Source organism: Lontra canadensis, unplaced genomic scaffold (genome assembly GCF_010015895.1).
Source record: "Lontra canadensis isolate GAN:19392208 unplaced genomic scaffold, GSC_riverotter_1.0 scaffold46, whole genome shotgun sequence".
NCBI lineage: Eukaryota > Metazoa > Chordata > Mammalia > Carnivora > Mustelidae > Lontra > Lontra canadensis.
Genome location: NW_022631040.1, coordinates 685,903 through 703,592, shown reverse-complemented (window position 1 = coordinate 703,592; position 17,690 = coordinate 685,903).

Below are 17,690 nucleotides of genomic sequence, written 5' to 3'. Positions count from 1 at the left end.
TATGATTTCACTGAGGAATAATGAGGTTTGAGATAGAAAAAAATTTGGATTTTAGACAAGACCTGACCTTAGGGATATTAGGAAAATCACTTAACCTTCCTAAACCTCCTTACTCGTGTATTATTTGGTGATAACAATATTTATCTCAAAAGGTCATAGAAGAGAATAAGTTAATAGACAGGATATATGACATCACTGTATTAACAATGTTTTACTTTCTCCCTAAACTCCTCCATTACTTGCTTTGAAATGTTTAGTTTGAAGCATAAGTCAGTGCTGACCAAGTAATGTTTAGCATTGAAAGAAAGCCCAAGTCAATTCAATTGAAATATAGGTATGTGGGCCAACTACATGACAGAAATATTAGTTAGGTACTTACAATGTGAGAATGATCCAAATACGGACCATCTCTATGGTAGATTTAAAAATGTCCCCAGGATATCAGGACCTAATTCTTAGAACCTATGAATATTACCTTACATGGCCAAAAAAAAAAAAAAATGTGATTATTTTTAAGAATTTTTAGATGAGGACATTATCTTGGATTAGGCAGGTGGGTCCTGAATTCAGTCACATGCATTCTTTTTTTTTTTTTTCTTTTCAGCGTAACTGCATTCATTGTTTTTGCACCACACCCAGTACTCCATGCAATACATGCCCTCCCTAATACCCACCACCTTGTTCCCCCAACCTCCTACCCCCCGCCCCTTCTGTACCCCAATGTTTATAGCAGCAATGGCCATGGTTGCCAAACTGTGGAAAGAACCAAGATGCTCTTCAACGGACGAATGGATAAGTCACATGCATTCTTATAAGAAAGAAGCAGAAGCAGTGTTAATACAGAGAGAAGAGGAGATACCCAGAGATGTGTCCATGTTGGCTGATGTTAGACTAATCAGCTGTAAGAAAGATGACAGCCACCAGCTGGAAAAAGCATGACACAGCATGAAACCTTCCAAAGAGAACATGGCCCTGCTGACACCTTGATTTTAGACTTCTGGCACCCAGACTGTAAGAGAGTATATTTCTTTGGTTTTACACCATCAAGCTGGTAGTAACTCCATTATAGCGGTGTCCAATATGAATACAGTATTCTTTATAGTTTATTGCTAAATAAGGTTGACTAACAAATCATCCATGACATTGGAGGGGATAAATACTAGAAGTTTGACCCAATTTCTAGAGGACCATGAGGCAGTGACTATGCGGTCATAAATCATCATAAATATAATATTTGAGTGGGCATTGAAGGTTATATAGGGTTCACAGGAAAACAAAGAATGGGAGAAGGACATTTCAAATGCACCAAATACATGAAAGCAAAAAAGATGGTTAAAAAGTTAGGTAAGCACAAGTTAGTGGTTGTTTTGTTTTCGTTTGCTTGTTTGCTTTTTAATGTAACTTACTTACACTGAAATGGAGGAACTGTGTGGAGGAAATTTAATTTTGAGACCCAGTAGTAAAGGACATAATGTAAAGTCCTGGGACCTGGATTGAGGTACTTGCATGGATCAGCATGTGAGCAAATTAGAAAATATTCTTTAATTTCTGAGCCTCGGGCACTGCTGAGGTACCTTCTCTTCACATAACATATCTTCCCTAAAAAAGCACAGCAACTTGTCTAGTCTAGTGTACACTTTAAGTTACACAGTGGAGTGGATTGCCAGCAGGAACAGTGTACAGGATGTACAAGCATAATGGATAATGGGCATTTTAAAAGAAAACAAAGAGATTATGTTAAAGAGAGAGCAAGATAGGGCTAAGATTCCCAACCACTCATTAGTGCAAAGAAACTAAAGAAGCAGCAAAACCAATTATTTATTGATGTATATGTTAATGGTAGTTTTGCTGATGGTGCTGTTACATGGGGAGTATGACTGGGTTCATCATATTTAATTAACTGTTTAGTAAGTTACATTTATTTAATGGTTTTGTGTATGGTTCATGTATCTGAAGGGACCATTTGTGTTGTTTTCCCCTGAGATAAAATAACAGTTCAGGTATTTTCGTGAAGAACAGTTCTCTAAGGGTATAGGGCAGAAAAAAACAACCAATGTTTTCAATGCCTGTATGTGCAGATTAAGTGGGTACTACATTCCCATTTTAATAAAAATGTCTTGACCACTTTTCTTTCTTTCTAATTTTGAAGTAACTTACTCATACAGAAGGAAGGATATCTGTGTGTGTATTTAGTCATGCAGAGACATAGCCTTTTAGAAAAAGTAGAAAGAGACACCAGTGTTAGAAGAAAGGGTGAATAACCAGGAAAACAATGGAAAAGACTCAACAGTCATTTGTAGGAATATCGAGACGATCTTAGGCAGTGAGCTGAAGGGTTTAGAGGTGACACTCACAGGATGAATTAAAGGAGAAAAAGTGGAGCTGGATAACCATGAAAGGCAAAGAAAATGGAAACTAGTAAATAATTTCAGACAAGAGAAAATGCAGACCTAAACAAAAATAATAGCCATTGCCACAAAAAGGATATCTAATATGTATTATACAGGACTCATTGTGAGGGCTCTGTGGAATGACAAAATGAGGCAGCAAATTCATATCCTCCTTTCTCCCCTCAATATACTTACTGATCTGATTAATAACGGTACTTAGATCTCCGGGTTTGACTATGTCAAGTATTCTTAAAACCAATGAATTTATGCCTAATATTTAATATGCAGTAATATACAAGTGAACAGAACTCTAAATGATAATCTATACAAAGAAACAAAAACTGAAAGCTTTTATTTTTCTCATCAAACTATATAGGGTTATCTAAAATAAAAGTACAAGTTTTTTGGATAATATTGTCCCCTACAATAGTTAGCAAAGAGAGCAAAATTGGCATTTCATTATAAGCCAATCCATGTTAAAATGAAAACCCTATCACTTAAGAAAAAAATTAATCATACTGATAAACATATAAGTGGAAAAAATTAAATTTTTGTAACTATTAACTAATCATCAGGGAATAGAATTTTGTGCAAATAAAAATAGTAGAAAGAAATTTTATTGACCTGGAACAATAATAACAAGCAAACATGAGAGTTGTTTTTTTTTTTTTTCTGAAATAGCCATGTTTTACAGCATACAATTATTTTCTGATTTTTAAAACATTCTATTGATTTAAATATATGGCACATTGCGTAGCTAGATAAAAGTTCATAAAATTAAAAGAGACTGCTACCAATTATAGTAATTGTCAGAAAAGCAATTGGCTTTGGGAAGTTAAAATTATTGTCTAGAACCTATTCTGAATAACTATTGAGGTGAAAGAATTTAAAATTAATTTTTCATTTACCACAAAAGATCTAGACAGAAGAGATTGTATATTGGTTTTGGCTAATAACAAATTGCTTTACCCTTATAGGAAAATATTTTAAATGCTTCAGCCTCTAAGAGAGTTTGGAATTCAAACATTGGTATAATTCTGAAACTGTATTTTTTATGCCAGTAGCTTTTAAAAATAATATTTTGAAATTATATTAGTAGTAAGATTTTTTTATACTTTTATACTTCTAAAAATATGATAGTGGGACACTGGGTTCTCAATAGTGGGCTCATATCCATTAAGCATCTGACTCTTGATTTTGGCTCAGGTCATGATCTCAGGGTTGTGGGATCGAGCCCTATGTCATCCTCCTTGCTCAGTGAAGAGTCTACTTGAGATTCTCTCTCTCTCTGACTCTTCCCCTCAATACATAAATCAATTTTAAAAAATGAATGTGGGGTGCCTGGGTGGCTCAGTGGGTTAAAGCCTCTGCCTTTGGCTCAGGTCACGATCCCAGGGTCCTGGGATCGAGCCCCGCATTGGACTCTCTGCTCAGCGGGGAGCCTGCTTCGTTCTCTCTCTCTGCCTGCCTCTCTGTTTACTTGTGATCTCTGCCTGTCAAATAAATAAATTAAGTTTTTTAAAAAATGAATGTAGATATGATAGTTTCAAATATCATTATCCTATGATGATATTAAAATATAACAGTGTCCATGAAGTAGATCAAGTATAAACTAGGATTAGAAAATATTTTCAGTTTTAACTGTCCAAGAAGCTGTTATAAATAACTTTCCAGTGACAGTGAAAATTGCATTAGTGGTTTTAACAATGTACTTTAAATATAAACATCAGAGGACAATGTCAAATACCAGAGATGGAGATTTCACAATAGCATTCATGGAAGAGAAATAATTCACCTCTAAAGCCCATTTCAGGGAAATTTCTATATACAGTGTATCCTTGAAGCCAACAACTGTCTATTCTTCTATGTACTCTCAGAACTTGGCATTTTGTCTATTATGTAATAATAATATTGTCCATTACATCAAATCCTGTTCAGTAAATATTTAAGAAAGGAATAAATGAGCATCATGGTTATTTGCCAGTAATTGTCTTCCCCAGCAAAGAACTCTTTCCCATGGAATTTCTGTCCTAGTAAAAAAGGAAGCAAGATGAACCTCAAGGTTGGCAATATTACATTTCATAATTATAGATGACTCAGCTAATGATAGCATGGAATGTAAAAATTCTGGTCACCACATCTACATATTTTTTTTCTTCCAAACATTGTCAGTAAATTAGGGAAAAAGCCATGAGTGCTCTGGAGTTTTAAAAAACGTTCATGTTGCTAAAGGAATTAATTATAATTTGCATATCAGTCCTAGTTGATATTGCTATAATGTATAGTTGACCTTTGCTTTTTTTCTAAACACTTGTGTTTGCTTTCATCTGCAGATTTTTGAAAATACCATTAGAGAGTTGCTTAAGCCTTTAACCTTATGTTAATCAAAGTAAGAATTTATGTACCAAAGATAATTAGAAGATGAGAAAATGAACTTCCAGCTAGCACATTAGCACTTTTGTATAACACTTATCTTCTTTTCTCATATTTTGATTCGAAATAATTTTCACGTTTGCTCTTTGGCATCATAACAGTCAATTGTTTGGCTTATTTAGAATAATGGTCCTGTTACATTATAAATGGTATTGAAGGGGAATATTTATATTACATTATCTGAAACATTTATCCTTTTTTTTTTTTTTAACAAATGTGCATCATTCAGCTATACCTTGACTCTGGGAATCTGAATTTTTGGAGGAGATACTTAGAAATTACATATTAATTGACTAGCTGGGATTCAGAACTACTGCTATTAGAGCCAGTCAGGCACAATTCACCCCTGTTCCCCTCACCAACCCCCACCTGTGGCACCATTATTCCAAGGTGAAAGGAAACCTTGAATTTGATTCAAGGATACAATTAGTACATTGCGCTAATGGGATAGGTTAGGGATTATAAACAGATTCAAACTGGGACAAGCAATCACTTGGCTTCTTCTCTGAGATGTCCTCCTCTTTTAAATTTATTCCTCTTTGTATTGATTCTTTTGTCTTCATCCCCCATGCACCTAGTAGAATAAAACAAGTCTCATGCTCTGGAGCATTTTGAAAGAACTCCCTTTTAATAGTTTGTAGCAGGTCCAAATGGGGTCCATAAGAAGGGAAGTCTTAGACTAAAATATATTCTTTTCTCAAATATATCTTCATATATTTTAATTTCTTTTCTATCATAATTCCTCACCACTCATTCATTCACTCAATCAGTGAACAAGTATTTGTTGACTTGGCACCATGTGCTAGGCAGTGTCACAAGCACTGTTGGGCAAGCCTTCACAGGGCCACAGAACTACTCTCATGGAGATGAGCAGTGGGCCATAAACAAATCCCAAGAAGACATACAAAATTTCAGTAATTGAAAGTCCATTGAGGAGGGGGAAAATGAGCAGGTTAATGGAAATTGGGACTTCTGCTGGGGTAGAGGAGTTGGGGTAGTGTTTTAAATAAGTGGCCAGGGAGTCTTTGGTAAAAAACAAACAAACAAAAAAAGTAAAAGAGCATGCCACAAAGTTATCTGGGGAAAGAACAGCCCAGGCAGAAGCTGAAAGGTGGAGCATTTGATCTATTAAGAAGCAGGTGGGAAGCCAGTGTAGCTATACTAGAGAGAAAAAGGGAAGGATGATAGGAAATAACGCCAAAGACACGATGAGGAGCAGACCACATGTAGCCTTGTAAGTTCATATACAACATGGGACTCTGGCTTTTATTCTTAGTGATTTGACAATCCTCTAGAATTACCATGTCAGAATGGGGAGATCTGACTTACCAAAATCACATTATGATCCCTTGGTCAGCCTCTAGTATATGGAAAAAGAATCACTGATTTACCCATTCCACCTACATTTAATGTGTACCCTTAAATGATTTACTCAATTAGATTGAATGTCAAAGTTATAGCTTGCAATAAATACCAAGTCTTGTCTAAAATATCCTCTTTCATAAAGAAATATAAGTCATCTCACACCCGAACAAAGCCAAAACAATGCCAGTCTTAAGGCATGGCTGCTTTACTGGTGAATGAGCAAGAAACAAAATCAAATCCAAATTTTTCAAGAGACTTCAGTTAATATGAAATTTACAAAAGTGTAAGAATATTATAAAACAAACAAAAGGTTGATGAACCCAGAGAATAGCATTAATAGTAAACTATTGCCTCTCCCGGGGCTGAAGGGGTCAAACAGCCTAGTGAGAGATGGGGGCCAGGAAAGAAAAGCTGCCCACAGTTAGACTGCAATACAGCCACTGCCAGAAGACCTGGCTCAGACCCAAGAGGGAGCATAAAAACCAGACCTATGTGTTCTTATGTCACTCTTTGATCTTTGATCTTGTGTCAGTTCTTCTCATTACTGGACTGTATGGTGCTCTATCCTAGATCACCTCTCAAAAATGAGGCATCTATCCCCTTCTGTCAGGAATGTTTAACTATTGATGGTTTATAGCTGCAGGAAATTTCTCTAGGAAATATCCTCAGCTTCAGAGAACTGCCTCACCAAAGGAAACTTCTCTCTGAAGAGCAATGTCCAATCAACGATTGGTTGAAGTGGGGACACAAAGTGGAACAGTTCTGAAGGGCCATCACAGCTCCAGAACTCGCCCTGGGATGACTAAGCCTTCAGATGAAAGAAGCTATAAGAGAGCTTCTCTCTTTGCCAATACTGCCTACTTCACTTCCTGGCAAGTATATCTTTCAAGAGAAATCCCCTATGATTTCCAAACAACTCTCCATCTCAAAGTCTATTTTCAAGAAATTCAATCTCAGTCACTCATTCACTGAACCAAGCCCAAACCAGCCAGCAAAAGAGCTAAGGCAGTGAACTTCATAGCAGCCAATCTGTCTGGATGCAGAGAAGAGGAAAAAAAGGCTGAGAATTGAGTGAAAGTGGGGCTGAGGTACAAATGTTGAATAATAAAAAATTATGAACAAAATCTGGAGGAGTCACTTATGTTTCACAAATTATGACTTTTTTCTTGCTAATAAGTTTATAGTAAATTTAAAAAGACAGTCCAGTTTATTCGACACTAGTCGAATAAACTTTTCCCACAAATACCTACATTTTTACTACAATTTACTCCATTGAGTTTCAGTGTCTAAATATGACACCAATAACTATGTCATGAGATGTTCAAAGCTTCTTTTCTAAATTTTCTGTTTCTCTTCAAGACTGCCGATTACATAAATGTAAATATAGACAAAAAATAATGTTTCCTAAATTAGCTGTGGCAAAGACCCTATCAAATGTTCTCTTAATTGTTGACATAAGACATATCAAGACAGAACATGAAAGAAGTGTAAAATGTTGTTTTAAAAACCTGGTTCCATAATGCTGAAAATGGTTCTACTTTTTGACAGTTATAATTCTTAATTGTTTAGACTCATAGCAGAAAGAGAGTGCTCCGGATCAAGTAGGATAAATGAGGTAGATGAAGCAACAGTAAGAAGAACATAATCTGATGAGGTGATCATTAAAGGGACTCTTTCATGAATCCCACTAACCTCACAAATGTCAAAAATAAGGAAAAATTGATGACATTCAATTTAAAAAATATATAAAACACTAGTTTAATTTTTTATTCCATAGTCAATTTTGGCAAGTTGTTTATTTTATATCTATTTTCAAAGGTATTGCTACTAGACTATTCATAATATCCTTTATATTATCTGTTTAAACTCTATTCCGTCTATACTCATCCACTCTGTCACTACTGATATTTATTATTTGTATCTTTTCTCTCTTTTTTCTTAAGTACCCATTGTTTTGTCAATTGTACTACTCTTTTGAAGACATTTTTTTTTTTGCCTTTGTTAAAAGTCTTTGCTGCATTATACATTTTGTATTTATTTTTCTCTTAAATGTAAAGTTTCAGTCTGTCTACTTTTTTGGAACCATTTTGAAATCTTTTCAGGTGATACTTTATTTCCAAGTTATGTGTTTAAAATCACAAATTGCTTCAAAATGCTGCTTTAACTATTTCAAACAAGATTTGTCATGCATTATTTTGTTATCCATTAAAATATCTTCTTAATACATTCATGTACTTTATAATATCTAAATATATGGAGGATATATTATTTAGAGTTTAGTATTGATTTATAATACAATTACATTATATTCAAAAAGCATGCTTTGATCTCACTGTTGAAAGTTTTTATGATTTGCTCTTGGATCTAGTATGTTGGTAAATGCAACACTTTAAGTGTTTTACAAATGCACTATATATGTCTGAAAAATAATGTGCAATCTAGAGTTACTAGGTGTGATATTCTCATTTGTCCATCAGGTCAAAATGATTCATTATAATTGTTCAAGTCTTCTGTATCCTAATTTAGTTGGTCTACTTTCTAATTTTTTAAATTCAACACCTATTTTATATAGTGTTATTTTATTTTTCTAATGAAATAAATTGTATCTACTTTAGAAATTCTTTATTGACTTCCAAAGAAAGTTGAGCACAGCAGGTAATTACAGAAAGAACACACTTTACCTATCTTCCCTTGTGCTTATTCCACCAAGCTATAAACCAGTTTCAGAGAGCAGCTATCGGTTACAGATAAGTGAATGTATTTGAATCTATTCAAACAGATTCGACCAACTTCTATTTCTACTCTACCAAAACATTTCCTTACCACATAGCAGGGAAAGAATTTCTGTAAAATACAGGATACCCTGGTCATTTGAATTTCCGATAATGAATAATATTTTACCATAAGTATGTGCCAGGTAATATTTGGAACATATTCATTTTTAAAATGAATTCATTGTTTATCCGAGCTTGAAATGTAGCAGGGCAGCCAGTGTTTCTTACTTGCTAAATCTAGAAGCTCCTCCTCTGCTTAAAACTTCCAACGGCTTCCCTTCTCACATGGCATGAAAGCCAACGTAAAAATGAGTTGTGGAAGTGGCAATACATGCTCTGGCCTTGGACTATTTATCTGGTCTCACCTACTATACTAACATCCCAGTATTATTCCAAAATATCCACAAAGACCTTCTTTCTGTACCTGGACTACACCAAACACACTTCTGCCCCAGCGCCCTGCTGTTTCCATTTTCACTTCCTTCAAGTGACTGTGAGGGAGTCCCTCTGTGACCAGTTTATATAAAATAGCAATCGTTTCCATATTTCCTGTCCTCACACTCTTATCTTTCTTTGGGATACTTAACACCATCTGATGTTATCTAATTATTTTTCTGCCTCCCTTCTAATTAGATTTGAGCTTGATGAGCCAAGGACTTTGTTTTGTTCACTATTGCATACACAATGCCTAGAACTGCACCAACGCGTAGTAGGGGCTACATATATTTTTGCAGGTGGAATAAATAGAATAAACAATTGCCTACCTAGAAAGTAACACAACGTTTACCATTTATAGTATTGTTTTCCAGTGTACCATCATTCTAAGAATGGTATATACAAGTCAAAGGGATTCTATTAAGAGAAGTAAGGTGATTTAAATGATTGTTTCAACCCAAATTACAGTGAACCTTCGATTAGAAAAATTAGTACTTATTTAGATGGGGAGACATCATTTGTTTTCATGCCTTCTTATGATTTGCTTAAAAATTATTTAAGCAAATAAGAGACTTTGAAATTAATGACCCTATCATTCTACTAGATAGAGTGTTGAAAGCGATGAAGATTGTTTTACAAATTGGTTTTAAATTTACTCATGCAATTATTTCGGCTCTTGTCAATATTTTTATAAAGCTGTACATAAACTTTTATATACTTTAAAAATCTGATTATAAGTTCTTTTAAAAAACATCAACATATTAGGGGTACCTGGTTGGCTCAGTGGGTTAAATGTCTGACTTTTGATCTCAGCTCAGGTCATGATCTCAGGGTTGTGAGATCCAGCCCTGTGTTGGGCTCCAGGCTCAGCATGTCGTCCGATTGGGATCTTTCTCCCCCTCACCCTCTTCCCCTTCACCCCTACCCCCCGACTCTTGCCTATATAAATAAATAAATAAATAAAGTATTTTTTTAAAAAGGCAACATATTGCAGAATATCATACTAAAGTCAGAGATGCATGTAAATCTGTCCTCACAGATGATGAAAACTAGTCTTACAAGTCCTGTGATACTTGACGATCCTGTTATTAGAAGCTGTTCTGAGATTGGAGTTGCAGTTCCAAGTAACAGTTCATTCATTCACTCTCACATGCCAAGACATAGCTTCTGAAGAATAATAGAGTGTCAGAGTGGTTGTGTCCAGAGCGTTATAGCCTCAGCTATACATGCTGTCCCAACCCCACTATATAAACAGTCAGACCACTGAGTTCATATAGCCACCAACAAAGGCCTCCTCTTTCCTCAAAGTGAATTTTCCTTTTAAGAATTTGGATAATTTTCTTTCCAGACGACATGAATTAGAAGCTTCCCATCCTGTCACAGACATTCCAAGAATACTGAGTGAAAGAGATCCTGATGTCAATTACTTTCTTCCTGAGAAGCTCCTTGATTATGTTGACCATAACTTAGTGTTTAACATGGAAATCCAAAAATATATAAAGCAGTGACTTGGTTAACCTAGAAATGTTTTTATTCTGTTCTCTAGGGAAATGAGTGTTTACTTGCTTTATGTTTGCACAACTAGGGAAAGACCATTCAAAGGAATACTCTGTAAGGAAAGTAGAAGCTGTGCTAGAGTCCGATTTTTATGAAGAAATAGTGCCCCTTCCCAGGTGTTCTCTTATATTATCATGAAAGTATAATTGAGAAAACATGGAAACACAGCTTTAATTTTTTAAAAAACAGCTACCAACATTTTGATATCTTAATTCAAACATTGCCAACATTCATCCTAACACTTTATTTGAAATATGTTTATCAGAATAAAGATTAAAGTTTTGATCTGACCTAGTTGCAGAGTAGAGACTAAAGTTTGCTGAAAATATTTCTATAGGTTTTGGGTAATCTAATTATCATGTTATTAAAATGCATACACATTAAAGCAGAAAAAAACACAAAATTGACTATTTAGCACTAAGAGACTCCTCTCAAATATAACCAGCATTTATTTTGAACAAAATTGTTATAGAAAACTTTAAGTTGCCTAAGATCTTATGATATCCCTATAACTACAGAGCAGCACCGCACTGTGGAATGATTATATTTTATTTCATCTGTGGCACTTTTGGGGAGGAGGGGGAGTGCAAAAGACCTCTTAATTATCTTGATTTGGAGATGTATCCTGTGCCTTAAATTCTTCACAATATTTCTGAAGGTATAAGTAAAATAGGTTAGTTAGGTTCACTCGATCATTTGTGGTCCTCCTGGCTCTCAACTTTGAGCTCAGCAAATACTTTTATTTTCCAAAACGGCAGACTTCTGCATAAAATGATAGCTCGCAAGTTTAACTTTTCACTATGGATTTGAAAAAAGTCTAATTTGAAATTAAAAAATGATCTGTGGCAGTATTTTGGCCTATGTTGTGTTTGTTTCCCTGGAGGTAAAATTTGCTATTGCTTTGTAAATCACAGGATGGTGAGTGTCTAAAAAATACACAAAGAAGCATTTTTGTTAAATTGTTTTGGTTATTTGGTTCCACTAGTCTCAGTAGTTGTAAATACCAAAAGGTAGGAATACAAGATATTCACAAATAATCTTCAGTAAAAAGTAAAAACAGTGACAGACTTAAGTAAGAGTTTGGTCTAATAATGTTGTGACCTTATATGAAACAACTGTATTATTTTATTTCACATACATTTTGCACAAATTGAAAGCAAAAACCTGGAATGCAGCCTGCTGAACTAGAATGTTAATTCAGTCTTTGTCTAGAATTTAAATTCAAGATTTTTATTAGAGTGGAACAAATCTAACTACTATAAAAAAATACTGTGCTAAGCACTATGTCTAAAGAGACGACACTCTTGAAAAGTAAATGAGACAAACACAGAGATAAGCATAAGAACATAAAAAGTTAAATTAATTGTAAAAGTTATTTTAAAAAAATCATATCATTGGAGGGAACAGAGTAGTAGATACGATAGGCCTCTTTCTAAGCCAGACTCTACACAGGAAATGTCATTTTGATAAGCTAGCTACGTCTCTAAATATCTTCAGAGAATGTCCTGGACTTCCTTGTGAAGAAGGGGATTTTATGCAGTCTGTAGGATAGCCAGTCCCATGCCTGCCCGGTGATGAGAATTATTAGAATTGTTTGACATGACATCTTAAAGTAATCTTTCATATACTATGAGCTAAGAATTCCTTGGACTTACCTGCCCTAGAATTCCTGGAGTCCTTGAGCTTTTATTGTGTAACAAAATACCCTTCATCTGAGATTATCCCATGGCAAAATCTGAGTCATAGAATTCCTCTGAGAGAATCTGCATGTAACAACAGGCAAAGTATATACTGGCACTCAGACGTGCCACTTTGTTGTATACTATGCAAACAAACTTTTAGCATGCCTGATATTGTATAATGTCAGAACATATAGGAGATTCCTCTTACTATCCCAAAGAAGAAAGGTCAAGTTAAAATTGATACTGACACTGTCGGTCACCTTGGGTGTATGGGGGAATTTTTCAGGTAGAAAAATAACAAGTTGTATCCATAGAGGTGGTCCATTAACCAAGCTCTCCCCACCGCCCAACCTCCTCTAAGAAGGTGGGTGGCACTGTGGTTCCCTAGTTCTGCGTGCATCTTTCCTGTACACGAAGAGAAACAGGTCTCACCAACAGAAGGCTAAGAACACTCACGTTTTTCAAAATGTGTCTGCACAATAGAATAATTTTTATTTTTTTTTAAGATTTTATTTATTTATCTGACAGACAGAGATCACAAGTAGGCAGAGAAGCAGGCAGAGAGAGAAGAGGAAGCAGGCCTCCTGCTGAGCAGAAAGCCCGATGCGGGGCTTGATCCCAGGACCCCGGGATCATGACCCGAGCCGAAGACAGAGGCTTTAACCCACTGAGCCACCCAGGCACCCCTAGAATAATTTTTAAACAAGGAAAAATAACAAATATACAGAGCCAGCACGAGAACAGGACATATTCCATATTTCTAAAAATATTACACATATCTACTGTTAAAGTTACATCACTGAATCTTAATTTATTTTCCACACTACTGAACTTCTTGAAGGAAAAGAGCAGCAGTCCTCTGTTTAACCCTTTTGTCAAACAGCCCTTAACATCATCTCCATCACGTAGGTTTTCCATATGTTAAGAAACTCTAGAACCTATAAAAACCTGTTTAATTTATAATTATGAAACTTGGCATTCTCAGCCCCAAATCACCCAAAATTAGTGTAGAAAAAGCAATAGTTAAAACAGGAAACAAAAAGAAATATAAAAAGAAATCTATTAATTCGCTAGTGTTTATTTATTAGAAAATGATATAAACAATTTGTATGATAATTTGGATTGGTATTTTCATTGTATATAAGACTATTATTGATTAATAAGAATGACTTCATAATGTTTAAGCTTATTCTAGAGCTTAGTTTTTTCCTGTTTGGGGCTGTTGGTGTATCACTGGCAATCCTAAACCATTTTAAACAGGATTAAAATAACATTGGGCTTTTATTTTAATGATAGAGAGAAAAGTGTAAGGTTAAAGGTGTCACAAGGATAATTAAGGCATGGTACACCGGTTACACTTCTAAATCACTTTAAGGGAATTGGAGCAATTTATTTTTTTAAAGATTTTATTTATTTATTTGACAGACAGTGAGAAAGGCAACACAAGCAGGAGGAAAGGGAGAGGAAGGAACAGGCTTTCCACTGAGCAGGGAGCCCGATGATTCCGAATGGATCCCAGGACCCTGGGATCATGACTGAGCCTAAGGCAGACACTTAAGGACTGAGCCACCCAGGCGCCCCAGGAACTGAAGCAATTTATATGGAACAAGGGACTACTGCAGATGACACATTTCCTCAGTACAGACGTCTTTCCATCCTCGCTTGTAACGGAAACCGTCATAGATACTAAGTAGAGTGAGACAGACACCACTGGCAGAACAGCTGAGATTAAAGGTGGCTAATAACTTTCCTGATAACAAGACACCCAGAGGAGGTGATTTTTTCAGATGTCACCTGCAAAACAGTGCATATTATCTGACACCCTTTAGCATTCAGCATTTCAAAAATAACGAAGAATCTTTTTAAATTTTTAAATAATCTGTATATATTCTATGTTGTACCTAATGCCTTTCATTTAAATTTCAATTTTGTCCCGTAAGTTAAAAAATCACTGACTAGGGGCACCTGGGTGGCTCAGTCGTGGAGCATCTGCCTTAGGCTCCGGTCTTGGTCCCAGGTTCCTGGGATTGAGCCCCATACTGGGCTCCTTGCTCAGCGGGAGGCCTCCTTCTCCCTTTCCCACTCCCCCTGCTTGTGTTCCTTCTCTTGTTGTCTCTCTCTCTCTCTCTCTGTTAAATAAATAAATAAAATCTTAAAAAAAAAAAATCACTGACTAGGAGACACACCCCAGGGAGAATTTTGCCTTGTACAGCAGAGTATATCCAGTACCTACATAATTTATAACACACAATAATCTATAGCTCACCAATGATTATCTTTAATATAAAAAAATAGAGCATGGGTAATTTAAGATTCCTAAAGGCTTGAAAAAAATATTAGGTCAACAGTTTTATAAAAAATATGGTTTATAGTTTTTACACTGAATATCATGCCTTAAAAATATGCTAAAATAATATATCCTAATATACTAATCAATGTTAATTATCCTTCATGGTATATATCCTATAAGTAATATATCTTAATGATATGTATTTCTGCCAGCAATATGTTCTTAACTCTACTCTGAATAAAAACCTAGCTTCAAAGAATGGTGATTAATTAAGTAACTTCTAAAAGTCCAAAGATCTCAACAACTTGTATTTTGCTTTATTTTAAGTAAATAAATTTAGATAGACATTCAGAACACAGCATAGAAAAAAATAATTTTTCTGACATATATAGAATCAGTGAATGGGTCTGAAGTAGTTCATTTCATTCTGCTACAAATCGAAGAAAACCAAACTGGCATAAACAGTAATTAAATCTCGGGCAATGTTCTGCAATGCCCATTCAGCTACCAAAGAATAAGCAGCTGCTTGAAAATGGTGGCAATCTCTTCCTCTTAAGAGAAGAACAGAAAACCTCCTGAAAGCAGAGAATCACATGAATGAAACACTTTTCAAAATGTATGGATGAATAATAAACCTTTGTTTGAACAAGCAGGAAAACGTGATACAGCCTTCTGCATGAACATTATAGAATGTTAGTATTTCCATTAATTTCTTCTTATACATTGTCAAGTTGAGCACAAATCATTCAACTATTTTAGAAACTGTAAACTCTCTATTTTATGCTACCTGGCACAAAATGTAATCTCAGAGTACACAATATTCAACATCAAATCAAAAGCCATCTCTAACACAGCTCAATAGGTAATGCTCACAGGTATTTAAACTTATTTTCAGATTAAATCTGCTGCAATGGTTTCCAAATAAAGTACCATATCTGAAATCTTAGCACATCTTTATGTGAGCTCAAACTACTTCAAACTGAGTCACTTTTCTCTGATTAAAGCCTTGGCAACCACCACTGAGAGCTTGCTTTTAACATGTCAATTCACAGACTCTAAGAACTCTACTTTTTATAAGGTTCATTCAAGGTTTGATGGATAATTTTCAGATCTCAGTTCTGGGGAGAGATTGGAACCAAGAAGACTTATTTAAGGATGGTCACCTTTTTTCATATTGTCTACCTCTGTTGGAAATTTGCAAATAGACAATTATGACAAAGAGGAGTTTATCAAACTGGATATGACTAGCCCATCTAGTCTTCTGCTAGCAAGATAAAATCCAGACGCCACCATAAGCATGGCTCTTCTCCAGCACAGCATATACTTCTTAAATAGTTTCTAACTAACTTCTACCACCATCTTAAAATGCAGCTAACAGAGTAGGGTGAGAAAGGAAGGCTCTAAAATTGCTTAAAATTCAGCATGCAAACCTCAACACTTGACTTAAGAGCATTCTTTATGATGGTTATTCAAAATTTACTTACTTGTTATTTATACACCATGAATATCTGATTTCTTGTAAAGCAGAAAACACACACAAGTTTAAATAAGGTGTTTTATAAGATCAGAAATACCAACCCCAAGGACAAAAATGAATAAGTAGAGTTTTCCCATGGTAACACTGTCAGATCAAAATGATAGCCGATTATCAAAAAGGTGTCAATTCTGTTTAGTAGATTTTATTTAAGAAACAAAGAGGTATGCATTAAATGATTTAAGAATATTTCCAAAAATGTCTCATTTTTAGATTCTTATCAATGAGAAATAGATGTATTAGGGGGGAAAAAGGTAGATAAAAATGATACTTCATCCTTAAAATTGCTTTTTAAATGAAGACTGATTCCCTGTGGAAGATCTCTTACCGGAAGATTGGTTTCTTAAGTAGCCTACCAGACACTTTGGGGGTGAAGAGAATTGCATCAGTGCATTTGAACCAGGCTTAGAAGAAAAACTAATATCAATAAATGTTACTCCCTTAGGTAAGTAATTTAGTCATTAGAGAATAATAAATTGGGTTGATTTCTACCCACCTTGTGGAAACACTTAAGCCAAGAAATGAATAATTTCCTATAAAAATATGTATCTTTTTGGTGATTGGTATTTATATAAAGAAATGATTCAAACAAGTATGATTCAAATTGTGATGAAGTTATCCAATATATTTTCTAGTTTAAATAGATTTGGTCATAATATAAAAGGGGGAAAAAAATCCCTTCTTCCCACTTCCTATCTCCAGCTGCCATTCCAAACTCTACTCCACAGTTTGGTTCTAGAATAAGCTAGCATCACAGTGGCAAGATAAACAGAGCAAACTGATGAATATATAAATTCAGAACATAAGTGTTCCTTTATACCACTATGCTAGGACTTTAATTTTTAAGCACTCTCTGGGTAGATTTAAGAACAAGTGAGTTTCAAAAGTTATTTAGAACCCAGGAAAGGAGAATCAATGACCCAACACTTTCATTTGTTATATTTGCTCTATCACAAAATATTTTTTGCTCTTAAAAATCCCTGATACAGTGGGTGCTTGCGAGGCTCAGTCAGTTGAGGACTGAGCATTTGCCTTCTCAGGTCATGATCTCAGGGTCCTGGGATGCAGCCCCACTAGAGCTTCCTGCTCACTGGGGAAACTGCTTCTTCTCCCTCTGCCTCTGCCCCTGTTCATGCTCTCTCTCTCGCTCTTTCTCTTTCTCAAATAAATAAATGAAATCTTTAAAAAAAAAAAAAAGTCCAATACAGGAAATAAAGTACTGCCCTTTCC